At 45.2% G+C, this 16,202-nt stretch overlaps 1 protein-coding gene across 7 annotated transcripts in view; it reads right to left on the minus strand.

Annotated features, from left to right (window-relative positions):
- Positions 1 to 4,752, minus strand: part of PUM2 (pumilio RNA binding family member 2) — a 72,099-nt gene extending 67,347 nt beyond the window's left edge. For 5 of the 7 annotated variants that reach the window (XM_075414896.1, XM_075414893.1, XM_075414898.1 and 2 more), the window contains exon 1: positions 4,509 to 4,589. The gene's annotated coding sequence lies outside the window, so the exon portion shown is untranslated. Of the gene's footprint in view, positions 1 to 4,266; positions 4,351 to 4,508 lie in introns of those variants that run through there. The other 2 variants (XM_075414899.1, XM_075414892.1) reach the window with 2 other exon arrangements.
- Positions 4,753 to 16,202: the final 11,450 nt, after the last annotated feature.

Consider the following 16,202-nt stretch of genomic DNA (forward strand, 5'->3'; position numbering starts at 1 on the left):
TGTTAGTTCATACTGCTAAGGAAGAATGGGAGCAGTGAAAAATGGCAGAACATAAAGGCAGTACTGATTTCACTAAGTTGGAAAACACTATTTTCACACAGGTAACAATCACAGCAAAGTAAGACTATGAGTAGTTTCCCCTTCACTTTCTCTTTATAATGCGTAAAACCACTGAAGCACTTTAAAAAATAAGACCGCTTCCCTTGCATCGCCCCTTGAAGTTACGAGGTTCATGACATTTACCTGCTGGAGGAATGCATAAATATTTTGATGGACCTAACTGATTATTAAACAAAGCCGATGATTAAGACATGGCTCTGATTTCCACTGGGGATGGAAAGCAGGTGGCAGAAGAAAGATGCAACTGTTACTCAGCATTTACTTATCAGTGAATAATTTTATCTACACAACGTATAAGCCTTGTGAAATTCTAGTGAAAATTGGCACAGTTGCCTGTATAACAGACTGAACATTGGCAAGGGAAAACCCAACATTTTCGTACTCAGGAAACGTGTCCAAGTGCACAAGTACAATATTGTAGAATTTTGTATTTACAAAACTGCTTTGCAGTTTCAGTATAAATGTAATACAGAAGGTGATACAGCATGAAACAGGATGTCAGGGAAAAAGGTTTGTTATTTTGCTATGTAGGTCAATGTAAGAGGAAGAAAAACGTGGAAGAGTAAAACCAGAAAAAAAACTCCAAAAGTAATCAAGAATGAGAAAAAACAGATGAAGAAAAATTCTTCCTTGAAAGAAGATGTATGAAATCTAAGAGCAAAGTTATGAACACAGGTCTGACACAACCCCTATTTCCATGCCAAGGGCTTTTAAGGGAAAGACAACCAGACCTATTACCTGTAACTGAGAGTTTTGACAATACCTCAATAGCAGTGACAAAGCAAGAGGCAACCTTGCTTAGCATTACATGAAAAATTAAAACTGCAAATAATCAAAATCACAAAACGTACACCAGATTAGTCCAATGTACATATATTTACATTGTAAAAATCTGCCTGTTAGAAAGGCTACAGATGTGCTATTTAGCACATCCAGTAGAGGACAGAGGATCATGTCATCACCCTAAAGTTTAGAGGAAACAGATGCATCTATAACACAGCTAGCAAAAAAATCAAATGCAGATTATTACAGAGATACTTTTGCTACATTTCAGAGTTTTACACTTCTTTCTCAGCTCCCAAGATGGTCATCATAACTTCTTCAGACATCTTGTTTCTACATATCTACAGCTGTTCTTAAATAGTCATGTTGAGAAAAAACAAAAAACTGTTAACCAATAATGAAATATAATCTTTAAAGATATTGCTAGAGATAACATCTGGTCTTCATTTGTTAGCTAAACATTTCACATACCAGCTTGAAAAGCTCTTGCCTACTATTCTAAAAGCCACAGCAGGTATTCTGAGTGGGATTCAAACTAAATCCTGCTATAAAGTTTCAGTATGCAAGTCATTACTATAAAATAAATCTTATATAACTTCTTTGAAATTACACCCAAGCAGCTAGAACTGAATACACTTACATGTTCTCATGTTATTTAAAACTCTTTTCCACTACACGACTGTGAAGTGCCTCCATTATTACAAGCACTACATAACGGTATTTGTTGTTACAGGAGGAGAAAACGAACTTTTAAATGAAAGACTTCTTGTCCCATTCCCGAGATAAGAGCCTGGGCATTGGTTTTGTAACAACACTGGAAGGGTTGCATTGTGTGGAATAACTAAGACAACAGCTACGTTATGGGGGGGTGGTGGTGTGGTGGTGTGGAAATTCACATTAAAACAGGTAAACATTTTCAAATAAATTTACTGAAGAGAGAAGGTTGCTAACTCTCTCACATACCTGTATGTACAATATACACAACGAGAAGTATTTACAAAGCATGTCTACTCTACAGTTTTATGTTGTTTATTCCTTTGCAGAGTTTCTATGAGAAACTTTTTTTAAAGAAAATACAATATATTTATTAATGCTTGTTTTACAGGCAATTCCCAATACAGAAAGAATTTAACATTCAAGAAAATTTAGCTTTGGGACACTGCATTTTTACATAATTCCACACTCAAAAAGATGCATGGAAACATACAAGCAGACATTCAAACCATCTTACTTGCCTCTGTGTATAAAAACTTGGTCCAATCATTTTTGGGAGTGTACAAAGAAAAAAAAAGATGACCTTATCAAGGAGAATGCTTTTAGAAAATCCTACATATGCTGATTACTCAATGTACACTCACATATCATTACATGGGGGGGATATCTAAAAGTGAACTAGAAAGTGCTGCTGAAATTCAGATCTAGTTCACAGCATTCAATAAGCTGATGTCCTGTTAACACACTTGCCCCAAACATCTGCAATATCTGGCCCAATGGTAACACTGCAAAGAAACACTTCAGAGCACAAATCTTGAGGAATAAAGCTTTCAACGTGCACTACAATCCTACATAAGATTTAATATATACTGTCATAATAAGAGGTATCTTCTCATCAAAAGACAGGCAAGCCCAACTTTTTCAGCCAACTGCTGCTTACACTGTTAGCTCAACCACGACATCTGATACGATTATAATTGCCTGTGCACTGTGCCAATATCCCTAACATAGAAGAAGAATATTAACTACTACAGAGTGATACTGCATTAAAAAGTACCTTTCCCTACTAATACAGAAAAAATACTATTCAAATAACATGGACTTCCCTACATGCAACAGCCACTTAATAAACTGCAGAATCTGCATTATCAAGCAGTTTCTCACATGCATTTGCCTGCTAACCATTCTGCCAGGACAAATTCCAAATTTTCAACTCTCTGAACACTTCAGAAAACTGTCAGGTGGTTTAGTGCCATTCCTACACATATAACCCAAACTACACCACCACCAAATTATCATTTCCCTTTTTATTAGAGTTTCCTTCTCCCACCTATCCAACATGTTTATATTCACATTCACACAAATTGAGTTGTAGACCAGAGAAAGGTAGACAGTAATTCTCTCAGCGTCTGAACAAAACTGTGACTGTCGTTAACATTTGGTTTTAAACCTAGACATGACTAAAATACTATGTTTTGTATGTAAAAATGGTAACATGTGGTAGTAATTATATTCCAAATGCATTCATCTCCCAAATACCTGAAGAGCTATACCATCAACTCACGGTAGCTAAAAAGGCCTGATCTCTCAGTTGAGATGCAATAAAGACCTCGATAAAAGAGAAACGAAAATAAATCTGAAAGTATTTTGTTAACATGTCGCATATAAGTGACAAACAATGAACCGATATAAGAAGTTTTACCGATTCTCTTTGCAATGACCTACATAGCTCAACACACGGCTACCTTGCTCGGAAAACAGCATCCCAAAATCAGCTGATACAACCTCTTCATCACATCACGTATAAAACATGCTACACATTCTGGTGTTAAGCCATCTTGCTTCAAACAGTAAGTCAAAAGAATACACAGCGTCCCAAGTGTATTAATTTTCTCTCAAGGAATTATTGAGTCTGATGTTATGAAATACACGAAAGAGAACAATGCCAAAAAAAAAAAAAAAAAAAAATCTTTGCACAATGACTGCCAAGGAGATTAAAAACCAAACTGTTAGCTGTAAGCACGATCCACTCAGGGCAGCTGGCATTTTTCTCAACTTTTTGTTATTGTTGTCTGCGCAGACACGTTTGAAGACAAATTAAAACCTAACACTTCATTGTGTGGTATCAACGACCAAAAAAGCATTTGGCCTTTTCGCTCCACCACCCTCAGAAAGCAGTCATTATCCTTAAGAGCACTAAAAAAAAAATAACACAAGTTGTCACGCGTTCGGTACGTCTGAACAAAGCCCATTTTACCCAAATTCGGCACGCAGGCAGTCGCTCGTGGGGCGGCCGAAACGACACCCACCCCCCCACCCCGTGTCCCCCGGCTCCTCGCAGCGCTCCGCACCGAGGCCTACTGTAACACCCGGCGCTGCGCGTCCGCCCCACGGGCCTGCCCCGAACCATGGTCCCTCCACGCCTGTCCGCGCCCCGGTACCGCCCCCCCCACCTGAACCCCCGACCGCCGCCGAGGGCCCTGTCCCCATCCTTCCCGCCGGACCCCTCCGGACTTCTCTCAGGCGACAGCTTCGTCCCCGAAGCCCGCCGGGACGGGAGCTACTCCCCGCGGCTCGCCCGCAGCACAACGCCCGTTCCCGCTCCCCTCGCGCCGCCGCCGCCCTCCCCTCGCGGCGCTCCCTCCCCACCTCGGCGCCGCTCCCCGGCCAGCCGGGAGGACACAAAGGCGGCGAGGCGCGGGCGGCCGCCGAGCAGGCCCCGCGCCGCCCGGTGACCTGCCACAACATGGCCCCCTCCCGCCCTCCTTCTCCCCTCCCTCTCCCCTCCCCTCCCCGGGCGCGCAGCCCAGGCCGGAGACAAAAGGGGGCTGGAGGAAGGGGGGGGGGGGCCCGCCCGCGGCCTACCCAGCGCGGCCCCCGAGGATACTCACGGGCTGGCTGGCGGCGCTGCTCGCCGCGATGGAGCCGGAGCGGGCCCTGGGACAGCGCTGCCCGCCCGCCGGCCCGCCGCCGCCGCCGCCCCCCTCCTCTCGGCGCCTCTCCTTCCTGCCTCCCCTCCCTCCCTTCGGCCGCGAGGGGCTCACAACAACATGGCGGGAGGGCGAGCCCGGCGCGCACGGAGGGAGAGGGAGAGGGACAGCGAGCGCGCGGCAAACCTCCCCCCGCCGCCGCCGCGCGACCCTGAAGCCGCCAACGCGCATGCGCGCCCCCGCCCGGGGGGGGGGGGGGCAGCGGGAGGGAGAGGGAGGCGGCGGCCCCCCCGGCCCCTTCCGCCGCGCACTGCGCATGCGCCGCCCGGCGGCGGGGTGTCCCGCGCGGCCGCCCGCCGAGCAAACCGGGAAATACACGGCTTGTGGGGTGGTTTCGGGTTTTTTTCCCTCCCTCGTTTTTCGCCTTCGGGGAGGGGTGGCGGCGGGGGGCAGCGCCCGCCCGAAGGCCTGGGGTGAGGACAGGAAGGGGCCCGCTCTGAGGGGTACCCGGTGGCTGCTGAGGGCCTCGCTCCCAGCGCCGCCCGCGGGGGCGGGAACCGTGTTTTTACCACAGCGAGGAGCTCGTCCCCCTGGTTGGTGATTAACTGCTGTGCGATAGCTGCGTGTGGCGGTTCGGGGAGAGGAAGGCCTGTGGGATCCTGGGGTGCGTTAAGAGGCGTGTGGCCAGCAGATCGAGGGAGGTTCTCCTCCCCCTCTACTCTGGCCTAGTGAGGCCCCATCTGCAGTACTGTGTCCAGTTCTGGGCTCCCCACTTCAAGAAAGATGAGGAGCTACTGGAGAGAGTCCAGTGGAGGGTTACGAGGATGATGAGGGGACTGGAGCATCTCTCCTAAGAGGAAAGGCTGAGGAAGCTGGGCTTGTTTAGCCTGAAGAAGAGAAGGCTGAGGGGGGACCTTCTAAATGCCTACAAATATCTGAAGGGTGGGTGTCAGGAGCACGGGCCCAGACTCTTTTCAGTGGTGCCCAGCGACAGGACAAGGGGCAATGGGCACAGACTGAAGCCTAGGAAGTTCCATCTGAACATGAGGAGGAACTTCTTCACTCTGAGGGTGACGGAGCACTGGAACAGGCTGCCCAAGGAGGTTGTGGAGTCTCCTTCTCTGGAGATATTCAAGACCCGCCTGGACAAGGTCCTGTGCAGCCTGCTGTAGGTGACCCTGCTTGGGCAGGAGGGCTGGACTAGATGACCCACAGAGGTCCCTTCCAACCCTGAACATTCTGTGATTCTGTGAAAAGAGTTCTGATAATTTCCTTCCCTCGAGACAGTTCAGTACAGGATCTCTGATACAGCTGGGTGATTGCTGTTGGTAAATACAGCACTGGATGCTGGTAAACACTGCTAGCGATGGTTTTTAGTAGCCTCACTCAATATGAGCCTAGATTTTACTTACTTAGCAGCCCCTGAAAAAGAGAGGGAGCTCTGCCTGTCAGTGACATTTAAAAATATGTATTTCACAATAAACTCCACTGTTTTTACCAGTTCTTAAGGGAACCTGGTTAGAGAGTGCTCCATTTCGTGAAGCGGCACGCAGAGGTGACGTCCACAGACCAAACCTCCAGACAGAGCCCGGTGACCTGTTCCAAATACTGCTGAAGAGCCCTTTGCTCTTCAGGCAGAAAGGAGGGAGGGCCGGCCAGACCCCATGACGGCTTCCAGGTGCGGGAGATGAGCACCGCTGAGTTCGGCTGCGGAAATACCAGCCACCAGTACCGGTGCTACCGCTGGCGGTGGCGGTCGTGGGGATGAGATGTCTGTGACTGCCAACGGTGTTCTTAAAAATAGAGACATCTTGAAGGAAAAAAACCCTCACTGTTTTCAGTATTTATAGACGTGGTTAAAAGCATGAAAGTTCCCAGCTCCTGATAAAGATAGAAATGTTTTCTCAAGAAATTAAAATGATTTCTTTGGCTTAATACTAGTCAGTGAAGCACCCAAACGCCCGCAGTCTGCTGCTGCTTGCGTGGCTAATCCCTGTGATCCCCTGTGCCCCGTCCCACTCCCACCTTTGGGCTGTCTCCAGAGAGGCTGCAGGTCTGAAGAACCGATTCCTTTGCTTACTTGAGAGAAGGTCTCTAAGTCACAGCCTCCAAGTCAGCCCTTCCCTTTGTGCAGAGCAGCTGGGACTGAAGAAAACCCTGTTACGCTCCTACCATTCCAAACACTAACAGCAGCTGGTCTATGTTACGCCAGCTCTCCAGCTCAGACCCCGTTGGGGACCCTGTTCTGGATAATTCTGGTCAGAGTTTGTATAAAGCATTAAATGTTCAAGAAGAACTCAGCATGCATTTAGTAAGCATAAGCTTGAAAAACTTCTACATCAGTCTGCTGCTCAGTGCTGGACAATCCGTCCTGATCATGAAACAGAAAAATATTTAAGTGCAATCAGTTTGGGATTTGATCTGAGAAGTACAATTACTTGGCTGTTTTCGAAAGTGTATTTCTAAAGAAAGAAAAACAAAAAAAAATTCCACCACCACACACCTCGCTATTTAATAATGACTCTAAAGCTTTTGGCTCACGCTAAAACTGTTTGAGAAAAGTCTTGCTCTCTTCCCTTTGTTCTGAGTGGAAACTTTAAAAGTACTTAATACTTGGTATCACTCCATTACAAAATGCTTTTCCTAGCTCTTCCTATTTGTAAGGAGGTGTTAACAGCTGACTGCTCTGCTTACTCTCCAAGCGTTTGAGACAAACCCCATTATTACAGTTAGCCTTTTTTTTTTCTGTGCGTAAGCATCTTGCATGAAAAATACTGAACAAATATACAGTCTACAGTTTAGAAAAGTAGCCTAGGATATGGAAAACCTGGACGCTGTTGCCTTCTTCTGCAGTCTTCCTATGAGACCTTGGGCAAGGTACTCAACTGAAGAGCACTCAGAGACTGAAAGCGGCAGTTCTAACCATCCCCGCTCAGCTAGTGTCTGATCTGGAGATGTCTGCGTTTTCTAAAGCCACAAACTTTGGGACCTGAAACTGTACATGAACAAAATTTGTCCTGCTGTGCCACGACATCCACGTCCCCCAGCAGTTTTGACAGACAGTGCTGTTAGATCTAGCAGGGTAGCAAATAATCAACCTGTATTAATTAATCTCAAGGTGTTCCTCCATGGAAATGAAAAAAACCCCTAGATGTAGTAGACCTTTTCAAAGCATCTCCAGAAAAGATGTGGGCACCTACAAAAGGTTGCACTCTTCAAGCAAAGTGTGCAAACCTCTTCAGTCCCAGGACTGGGGAGCTCCCAGATTTAGTTCCTTTGCTCAAGATTCACAGGTTCGACTTCCTTAGAGAGCCCCAAAAATCACAGACTACTTTGGCTGCCCTCTGCTGCAGCTTGGCTGTTGTGCAGGGAAGAACTCGAGATCTTTGTCGGAGATCTTCTACTTAATGGCCTTGTTGGTCTTGCAGTCGTGGAATCATAGAGTGGTTTGGGTTGGAAGGGACTTTAACAATCCTCTAGTCCAACCCCCATGTCTAACTACCTCCAGTCTAATCCCCGGTCTAACTACCATCTTGCTGCTTAAGAGGAGCAGTCATAAGCAGGTGAGCCTCACTCAGTTTTCTGAAATAAGAGCCGCAGTTAACTACCTACCACCTTGACAGAAGCACAGCACTGCAGCTCGAAAGCGATTAGAGCCATCTGTCTGCGTCCCAGAGTAGGGCCTTCAAACGGTGGCTGATATCCTTAGCCTGTCCCATGTTACCTACATCTCCGTAAGCTATGCTGACCCGGTTGTGTGTTTCGTGCATTTATAGGAGCGGATCCCCTTCCGAAGTTATTAATTTTCCCACATACTGCGTCGCAAATCTAGGCACCCAGTGCACAATTCTGGATTCCACCTTGTCAACAGACATACAATTAATTGATTTAAAAATCAACGAGTCTGAAATACTACATTCACAAGCCTTCCTGCTAAATGCATTGCTATAGGAATCAGTCGGTATTTCATGTTTTAGGCCAGCAGTGACCGTAACACCTAGGAGGGTATGCTGAGATAAGAATGCTGGCCTCGTGGGTCACATGTCCCCGTTGGCTAGCCTCGCCCAGGGCCCTCAGAGAAATGCGCTTACAAGCCACAGACTCTTCGTACAGAGTGACTTTCCCATCCACGCATCCTTTTGCCCCACCATTGCTTCACAAACACAGCCTTCCCCTGCCATAGCCAGTCACCGTGCTAACGCAAGGTTGACAATTGATTCGAAGATCCAGTAGGAAAAAACCTAACAGTACTCTTCTTTTTCCATTCCTTTTGAACGTGTAACTTGTTCATTAACTCATCTCCTGCTACATCTCATCGTAGCAATACTGTTGCCTTAATTCCTACAAGCTTTACAGCCTGCTCCTGTCTCAACCCTCTGTCTTCTGATACAGAAACATTTGGCCCACTGTATGCAACTGCATCCATTGTCCAATTTAAATGTTTAAAACTTCACATCTGTAAGATTTTTTCCCACGTGTGGGAAGAACTCTTCTGAGTTACTGTAGCATCCTTCAAGTTTTCCATTTAACACAAAAGCTGGTACAAAAAAGCCTTCTTTCAGTATGATTCCTGTGAACCCATCCAACAACAGCCAGGCTCTCAGTGTGCTGACAAGCCCAGTTGACTCTATTGCTCAAAACTGCGGTAGTATTTCCGTTTGTTTCCCCTACCTGTCTGTGCAACTCTACGTTTCTTCAAGGAAGACCATCTATTCTGGTTTCTTTTTTTGGATTAGCTAGCAACTGGCCTAACATACTGCGCCCGTGCAAATAAGAACACTTCACTTTAGGACCAACAGAAAATTGATAGATGTATTATAATAAATTTTGTCACTAACCCTATTTTTGGACTTACTAACTAGTACGCTACTGTTTCACAGTGCAGGGAGGCTGACTTGCCATTCAGTTACACGGTCGTTGCTCCTGTAGACATGCTCACCTTTTCCAAAGAAGCTTTTCTGCAAGAGGTTTAAAGGAAATGCACGAGAGCGGATGTCAGTGAATGGAGTGCGCAGCCCTGCAGCACAGATCTTCACGAACTTGTCTGGAGAGAGAAGTGTCTCTTGTTGAAGTGCTTCGCTAAGTAAGTCTGTGCTAGAATGGCCAAGAAGGTGTCAGCTGAAGACTCGTTTCACCAGCAAGATGGCTTTTGTCCCTGAGTCATTCACCCCCTCATAACTGGCTGAGGTATAAACGAGCTCCATAAAGACACCTCAGAGTCACAACCACTCGACACTGTCATTGTAACAGAACAAGAGTAACTAATGGCATCGCTTCACATAGGTGAATGTAAATAGCTTTGGAGTGGCAAAGGCAGAGATAACGCCAGCTGGTTTTTACATCCACATTCACTTCTGTTCACAACAGAGCGGCCATCAATGCTTATCTTAAGAAAAAAGCCTGCCTGTCTCAACAGAAGTATATTTTTCTTTCCAGTGGAGAAAGAAGTTCCAGGGACTCTTCACGCTGAACGCAGACTGTGGCTCTTACAACTGAAGATCGCATATTACACTCAGTACAAAGAATGAAACCTCAAAGATGAGAATCAAATTGATTCTCACTCATTTCATATATTAAGCAGTAATGAGTAAACACTCTAGTTTCTAAAAAGGGAAAAAAGTTCAAAGAAATATCCCAGGCAATGGAAGCGATCACAAGAGCTCTGAATATGAGGCAGTATTTTTTTTTGTGCACTTAAAATAATGATAGTTCAGCCATATCAGAACAAGGAAGAGTGGGAAGAATGCCTTTTTTTTTCATCTCCTAAAGAAAAACATTCTAAGGATCCTAAAGGCTTATCCATAAGTTTTAATTTTGTTGCGTAAAGTCTCACCAACTTAACTTGCATGAACTAGAAATTCTATCTTCAAAAATGAGAAGCCACGGTACAGAGGATAAACTAGAAGAAAGATCTGCAACAGTACTTTGGCTTACATAATTTCTCTTACCTTAGGTTCATCAACAGTTTTCTGCCTATTGCCGTATCAAATACTGATCCTCCCAACTGCAAGAAGTTCTTCTTCTGATAGGGCTCTGAAGAAGCAGCCCAATACCACATGGACTTTGCTTAAGGGTAACATTGGACATCTGTGGTCATGTCTGCTCTTGTGGTGCAGTCACTAGACTATGTATTTTTCTTCTATCTTAACCATACCTGAAACTCCCCAGAATTTCCTGTTCTTACAGAGTGTCAAGGGGGCCAACCACAAGAAACAAGATACATCTACGTGACTGGACACATCATTTGAATACCAAAATGCAGCACGGCCCTGTTATCTCAGAGCTGGTTAAGGGCCCCGTTCTGACTCACCCTTATAGCACGAAGACATACCCACTGGCCCCCACTTCCACGTAGAGAACCCTGACCTTATTCTATGCCAAACATGCCTTCAGAGCAACAAAACATGGCGTGGTGAACTTACAGTGCCAGAGATATGTTCGGGGAGGGAAATCCTAGCTTGCTGCCTGAGCATAAACAAACGGGTGAGCACTGTAACACTGAAAAGTGGGTGTCAATGGTATGCATGTATTGCATAAAGTATTACACAGATAGCAACAGTGTGTTCATACACATGTGGGCTTACCTTTAATTATATCTGCAGGTTCTACAGACTTCTAAAGTACCTCTTCTGTTTCCAACGCATCCCTTTTCCTAGGCAGTTAGTCAAACACAGAACAAAACAAAAAATTCATCGAGCTGAAATAATGTTTTTTTTTAATATTGCAAAATTCAAGTTCTTTTTCTCTCCCTCCCTTGCGGGACAGGACCCCTGTCTTCAGCTAATCTCCTATCAGGGCACGACAGCCGTTCATGCATCCGCACGCCCCAGGGCTGGGGTGGGGGCCCAAGGGTGAGCCTGCGTCTGCAGCAGAAAATGGAAAAGGCAGGGCGAGAAGGAAGAGCAGCACTTTGTTTTTCTGCAGAAGCTGCTGAGGGAGGAACCCACCACCAGCCCAGCTATACCTTTGCTGTTCCTGTAACACTGGGAGCGAAGAGCTTTGCAAGTGGGAAGCAGAGATTAGCTGTTCAAATGGGAATAATCAATTCCCATTTCCCTGGCACAGAAAAAGTAGGCACCAGACCACACCCGGCAGCCTGCAGCTTCCTTTGCCTACTGGCTTGAGCTGGCTGCAGACGGAAATCCAGTTCAGCTGGAAAACTCCTTCCCTCGTGATACATCCTGTTAGTGGACTGCAAAACAGGAAGTTTATATGTGTAAATACGAGCGCCTTTCTACTCATCTTGGCTAAGGGCTAAAAATTAAAAGACAACATCTGTAAATTCATCCAATCTGCATTGAAGAGAACAATACTACTTCAGAGTGATTCTTGGACATCATCATTACGTTACAAATTTATCAGCTGACGACATCACTGGCAAGGGCAATTAGGAAGCTATGATCTGGGACCAGGAAGAGCCCTCCAAGCCTTTAAGCACAGTCCTTGTCTTCATACAATCTCAAATGAAAATTTATCAAACAGAATTAAAACCTCATCCCCATCTCCCACACATACTTCCCCTGGAAAGCCAAGAACAGATGTACAATCCATTTTGTCCTTCCTTTTGTACATACCTATTTATAACTTTAACCAAAGCATACAGATGGGAGCAATTACAATCTCAACATATCACTATCGTCACGAGGTAATTAGTTTTTCTGGTAAAATTGTAGAAGATGACACATTAGCTTCAGAATACATGTTTGTTACAACTTCATAAAGCACCAGCCAGAGATACAAAAGAGGGTCATAACCTATGTGACTTTTGCAGACCAACGGGTTTTTTTCCTTGATCTTTGGCTGAGTCAAAGTGAGGTTATAACTAAACAGAGCGTTAAAATTAATCCCATGTCCTAGCTTTTTGAGAAGCTGGGCAGTAACTGGCACGGAGGCAGGCTGAGCCCCCTTGTCCCTGACTAAGCTCATCACAGGAGATCAGCTTCACGGTGCTCAAAGTCTGGCCCAGAGCCCCTCGTACAGCCTATGCCTACTCCACAAATGGGATGTTTTGGGCACGCAGGGGCAATGCCAGACCTCGTGCTGGCCCTGACTGCCTGCTGGAGCGCATCCCACCCCAGCGTGCGGGAAGAGCTGTGGAAGAGTGACGTGCCCCATACGCTTTGCCAGCAGCCAGTGCCACGCTGGGATAAGCCCACCCAGCCCCAGCCTGCACCTGGTGCTGTGACCGAGAGAAAGCGAACAGGCAGAGGCCACCCATAAAACTTTCAGGATCTGCTGCAAGCAATGTTACCGTATTTTTCTCCCTGGCTACCATTCTCTGAGTGTCTTTCTTAGTCCCACACACAGATCCTCTGCTCTGCTACGCTACCAAAGCTGGATGTTCTCTCCCTTTTGCCCCAGCAAACAAGAAGAGGAAAAGAGGCAGGTGGGCAAACAGCCCTCTGGCTGTTTGGGTTGCTGGGAGGAAGACGTTATTGGGAGGAAGATGCTGTCCGGCAGCAGTGGGGCAGGCTGGGGAAGGGAGTTGCCTTCTGCGGGTCTTAAATGTCACTTCTGGTCCAGAGTTGCATTAAAAAATAAGTATCGGTTTTGGTGAAATCTTTCAGGCACGAAGTTAAGTACCTTCAGTTACTAATGGCCCTTTTCACCTAAGAAAAACTGAAATTATTTGGACCAGTATTGTTATGATGTTTTTGATGGGAATTTTACAGAGGACACTATTTTATTGTAGAACAATACCTAACACAGTGAGTGTAAATTTATAGGTTAAGCTCTAAGCATGTGTTGAAAAGTTTCTTTTAAAAATAATAAAACTGTTCAGTGTTAATGAAACTATTATTATACATCTACTCATAAATGTAGGAATGCATTTCATTGATTAAACAGAATTTCAGAGTTGAAAATATAGCTGTGTCTGAATTCTATTTTTCATCTTTCTTGGTAGAAAGTTTTAATGAAAATGTTTATTCTGGTATTTAAAATTACAGCATTCATTTGATAATGATTCTGCAAAACAGACTTCATATAGGACAAGATAATCTAATCTTGAATTAAATCTAATAAATAAATTAAAAATTAATTCCAAAATTTACAAGGAGTTCTTAAGGGTACAAACAAATGCAAATAAATTGTTGAGGGTAATTCGAAGCACTGCTAGGAAAAGAAAAAGAAAACAACACAGGTTTGGAGTGCTGTGTATATATATACACGTGTATACATTGTATATATATAGAGCCATAAAATCAGGAAATATGGATGTAAACAGGAATGAAGGAATAAATTTGTATAATATTCCCTCAGTGTGTGGAAGAAAAAGAAGCAATGGCACTTGACGCAGTAACCGCCTGCAGTGCCAAAATGTGCAGTCCTGCAGCCAGCATCAGTCTCAGACTGTTGATTTTTTTGTAGGTTTGTTTTCTGGGGCTTTTTTTTAGTGAAATCACTGCCCATCACCCTGGGGAATAAACACTTACACAGATACTCTTCTGTTGCTCTTAATCTTAGGATTGAGATCTTCTTCGCTTAGGATGTTCTTTTGTTGCATTGGTTTCTAATGTTAGCAGTCTAGTGTAAAAATGCAATCCTTATTTGCCTATTTAGCTTCAGAATGCTACTCTAATCACATCAGAAGCAGCATTACATTTTCTAGTTTTATTATAAACCTTTCTAACCAAAATAAAAAGTTTGCAAACTAAACTTTGGGTCACAGCTCCTGACCTTTGCAAGCAACGGTGGGATCAGTACTCATGAAAGCTGTCATTACTATTCAGCTGTGGATCTTGTTTTGTGTTGTTCCCCCCCTGTTTTTTGTAACCGTTCTTTTGTTTTGGAGCACACCCATGCAGTGCACAAGAGTGGGGCTGCTACTGCCCTGTGCCGGCTCCCCAGAGAACATGCGGTACCGCACGAGCAGCTTCCTCCTGAATACAGTAAGGTAACGGAACAAAAAATTCAGTATCTGATTGACAGCATGTGGGAATCCAAATACATCTTCATGTAGAATATCTGTAAAAAAAGCACAAATCTTGCAACGTTTTGTAGTTGCGGAAGCAGAATGTGCCGAGCCCTTGGTGAGCGAGAGCGGGGAGCGTGGTGCTCACCGTCCCGCGGCCCCGCTGCAGGCTGTCTGCAGACCCAGGCAGGAAGCACTAACTCAGCTTACTGTAAGTTCTTGTCCCTCTTAATCCCCTGGGCTCAGATCTGCTGTTGTAGCGTGACAGGGAAAAGCAGTTACTGTCCAAACTTAAACAAGCTCTGTTTTAGTGATTATTCTTCTTGTGAAGCCTAGGGCTGTCAGGCATCTTAAGAAATGCCTTCCCCCCCCCCCCCCCCATCCTGCTCCCAGTACCCAAGCTGGTTTTGGTTTTGGTTTTTTCTGCTAGCTGCAGCTCACACTGGCATTTTTATAGTCCCAGCCAGAGCTTCTTTGCTGCGAGGCATGTCAGGGGCCCTGTTCCCTTGGGGACGGACAACCGGGTGCTGCTGGCCCCTGAGTGCCCAGGGGCTGAGCACCACAAAAGGACCTGGCGAGTCCAAAGCTGCGCTGTTTGGGGGCTCAGACTGAGAAAAGCCAGAACGCACTGTGGAGGTGGAGGCTTGGGGTCAAACACTATAGGGCCCCCCTTCCCCAAGCAGCCATCTCTGAATGAGCCCTCTTTCCTTCTCCTGTTTTCACACAGGACACTGGGACATGTTTTGTCCTGCCCCGTTTTTTCCTTCTGGGCTCGAGACCTATTTCAGAGCTCCACTTTCACGGCCTTTATTTCATCCCTCTTTTCAAGCAGGCATCTCTGCTTCCATCACAAGTGCAGGTACCAAGATCTGCCTGCAATTGCAGCTCAAAGCCTGCGTTTTGGAGGTGAAGGTATTCAGCTTGGATTTGTGGGTTTCCATGTTCTCAGTAGAAAAGGCCATTGAACCCACATCTGATGTGCCGGATGAACTCTCTAACCCTTAGTTCATCTCATACAACTTGTGTTTTGGTTTTTGGTTTTTTTTGTATTCAAAAAAAGAAAATCTCTATCCCTGCACAATTTTGTAAGTATAATATTGGTGTCTACCTCCAAAGCAAGTTACGGGCAATGGCCTTGGCCACTCTGTCCTCACTTTGTGGGTTATTTTTAATCCCCATTCTGAGATTTGAAACCCTTTCCCAAGCATGGGACAGGGAAGCCAAGCCCGTAACTGTGTTTCAAGTGCCACTCCTGGGACCTAAAATCAAATATTGCAAAATATTTGCCCACATGTTTTGTCTAGTTCTTACCGCTGACATTGGCCTTTACCTTAAATTAGCTTCCTCTAGTCCTTGTGGCTATTGCTGGGATAAAAATAGCCTGAAACGCAGTAAGGAGAATTTTCATTGACAACTCAAGTATACTCTTTATTTTTATTACCTTAATATTGCAGAACTAATACTTGTTGTAGGGTTTCTTTTCAATCAGTAATGCAAAATATCAAAACCAAATGTGGAATGAGCTGTGTTTCACTGGACAAAGCTGCCTTATTGTTTTGAGACCAGTAGATGGCAACCACCCATTGCAATGTCAAAGGTAAATGAAAAGTGAGAGTTGTTTAGGTAAGGGATTTATTATGTGAGGGCTTGAGCAACAAAGTTTTGCTACTCCACATGAGAAGAAAGCAGTACTGTATTTTTACTCCTGCTCATGCACATCTTTTGAAGGGGAACAGTGAGAT

The sequence above is a fragment of the Opisthocomus hoazin genome, chromosome 2 (assembly GCF_030867145.1).
Source record: "Opisthocomus hoazin isolate bOpiHoa1 chromosome 2, bOpiHoa1.hap1, whole genome shotgun sequence".
NCBI lineage: Eukaryota > Metazoa > Chordata > Aves > Opisthocomiformes > Opisthocomidae > Opisthocomus > Opisthocomus hoazin.